Source organism: Periplaneta americana, chromosome 9 (genome assembly GCF_040183065.1).
Source record: "Periplaneta americana isolate PAMFEO1 chromosome 9, P.americana_PAMFEO1_priV1, whole genome shotgun sequence".
NCBI classification, from domain to species: Eukaryota; Metazoa; Arthropoda; class Insecta; order Blattodea; family Blattidae; genus Periplaneta; species Periplaneta americana.
This window is the reverse complement of record NC_091125.1, coordinates 88,477,030-88,479,906: the sequence shown is the minus strand read 5'-3', so window position 1 is coordinate 88,479,906 and position 2,877 is coordinate 88,477,030. Positions and strand designations below refer to the sequence as shown.

The 2,877-nt window shown below is 41.7% G+C and overlaps 1 non-coding gene across 1 annotated transcript; it reads left to right on the top strand.

Moving 5' to 3' along the window:
* The first annotated feature begins 563 nt into the window (after positions 1-563).
* On the top strand, positions 564-635 carry TRNAD-GUC (transfer RNA aspartic acid (anticodon GUC)). The gene has a single exon. It is a non-coding gene; the product is annotated as a tRNA-Asp (tRNA).
* The last annotated feature ends 2,242 nt before the right edge of the window (positions 636-2,877 follow it).

The window sequence follows — 2,877 nt, the reverse complement described above, 5'->3', positions numbered from 1 at the left end:
TGCCCAAGCACAGGTCTTTCACTGTAAACCCAGTATTCCCTAATCTTTTCTATTTTCCGCCTTTGTATTAGTCTCCACATATGATGGATGTATCTTAATGTTGTTTTTCATCTGATATCTTCTTCTGCCCCGAACTTTTCTCCCCACCTTACTTACTTACTTATTGGCTTTTAAGGAACCCGAAGGTTCATTGCCGCCCTCACATAAGCCCGCCATTGATCCCTATCCTGAGCAAGATTAACAATAGAGGGAAAAATTGGATCGGTGTCGGTTAGAGTTCCCGGTTAGCTCAGTGGTAGAGCGTTGGTACGTCAAACTAAAGGTCCCGGGTTCGATACCCGGCTCCGGAACAATTTTTTCCTCGAAATTATTCAAATCAACTTTACAGGGAGTTATACCTGAAATATTGATTTGCATAATACACGTCACTGTTCGTTAACAGAAAACCACAATTTAAGTCACACGGAGTTAGTGTGCACTCGAAGTTGGTTGCTTGACGGTTGTCAGCCCACTTTGAGGTCTGTGGATATAGAGGGAAAAATTGGATCGGTGTCGGTTAGAGTTCCCGGGTAGCTCAGTGGTAGAGCGTTGGTACGTCAAACCAAAGGTCCCGGGTTCGATACCCGGCTCCGGAACAATTTTTTCCTCGAAATTATTCAAATCAACTTTACAGGGAGTTATACCTGAAATATTGATTTGCAAGATTAATCCAGTCTCTACCATCATATCCCACCTCCCTCAAATCCATTTTAATATTATCTTCCTATCTACGTCTCGGCCTCCCCAAAGGTCTTTTTCCCTCCGGCCTCCCAACTAACACTCTATATGCATTTCTGGATTCGCCCATACGTGCTACATGCCCTGCCTATCTCAAACGTCTGGATTTAATGTTCCTAATTATGTCAGGTGATGGATGCAATGCGTGCAGCTCTGCATTGTGTAACTGTCTCCATTCTCCTGTAACTTCATCCCTCTTAGCCCCAAATATTTTCCTAAGAACCTTATTCTCAAACACCCTTAATCTCTGTTCTTCTCTCAAAGTGAGAGTCCAAGCTTCACAACCATATAGAACAACCGGTAATATAGCTGTTTTATAAATTCTAACTTTCAGATTTTTTGACAGCAGACTAGATGACAAAAGCTTCTCAACCGAATAATAACAGGCATTTCCCATATTTATTCTGCGTTTAATTTCCTCCTGAGTGTCATTTATATTTGTTACTGTTGCTCCAAGATATTTGAATTTTCCCACCTTTTCGAAGGATAAATCTCCAATTTTTATATTTCTATTTCGTACAATATTCTGGTCACGAGACATAATCATATACTTCGTCCCCCACTCATATACTCCCCACCTAAACTAAAAAATTAGGTAGACTACATATCAAAAGTAAAGGCGTTTCACACTATCCAAAAGATTTCATAAATCCTTTGTCACTCTAAGCTGTCTTTTTTAAATATGTACGTTATTTCAATCATCTAATTCTATTTTCTTACTTCTTTCTTTATCCATCCATCCATCCATCCATCGATCAGACCAATCAGTACATACTTCTTTCGTACATTCTTTTAGATATGTTTTTCTGTGTCCTTTTCTTACTTTCTCCCGAACTTTTCTTTTATTTCTTCCCGCTTTCTTTTCCATGATATTTCCCTGACTGTTTGCTTGTTCTTTTGCTTTGCATATGAATTCTGATAGTTATCTTTGCCTTCTTGTTTTCTGTTTTACACTATTTATTTCTTTCGTCATAATTATGGTTATCTTTTCCCATTCTTGCCTCCTTAAATCATTTACACCTTTTCTGATCTTCCTACCATCTGTTCTTACTCTATTCATTTTCTAAATTTTTCTTCCCATTACATATTACTTTTTATGTGTTTTCTTTCTCTATTCCCCTCACTTCCTCACTTTGCATTCTTCAAGTTTTAACATTCTTCTCCACTTGGAGTTGTCGTTTAGTCAGCTGCCCGAAGACAGGTTTGAGTCTCATAAGTGACACCAAAAGTCATCACTTATGAGGCAACTAAGCCAGGAGATAATGGGATAGGGTGTCCAGTACCGTTCCCCCTCCTTTGCATACGTCGCTGACTAGTAAGATATTACTATTCAAACTTCAGATGTATAAGTTACAAACAATAATTGTTCTTCCTCTGACACACACCGTCAAGTGAGATGCACTGCCTGATATAATAGATGTATGCATCAGCCAGAACCTCAATCAGAGGTACCATTTGGAGTAGGCTCCACTTTGTTTCTGGTCCTGGCTACGTTTCCCATTCTTCTTGCAGCTTCAGGTTGGTCAGTATTGCGGGTCATGCCATTTTTCGTCAGTACTATTAAAACGAAACAAAATCATCACCGTCACCACCGCCATCATTCATCTGCAAGCCGTGTACCCGGCGCTGCTGGAGGACCGGGTTGACCTCAGTTCATCAAAGACCGGGGCACAACATACATGAGGGGGAGGGAAAAATCTGATAAAGCCCTGCCGCCCCCTGCCGATAAATCAGGGCCCCTACACATGCAATTTGCCGCCACTCCTTCCCCAGGGACCCGTTAGTTTTAGTTGGTAGCTCCGGGCGACAGATGGCTGCCTCGTCGCCCACGTGACCAGAGCCTAATGAGCCGTCATTTCCGCCCCGCTAGATAACCCCCACATCGATGCGGGGTGAGGGATAAGAAGCGTAAACAAGTGACGAGCTTACAGGATAACAGGCTGACTGATCCACTAACCAACCAAAAGATCCACAGAGTATGCATGCGACCAACGACCGACAAACAGCCCGATCTACCAATATGCTGATCAATCGACAATCTGCCAATCGATCGATCAACCAACAGACCGACTAATCAATCAACCAATTTAAGATTAATAA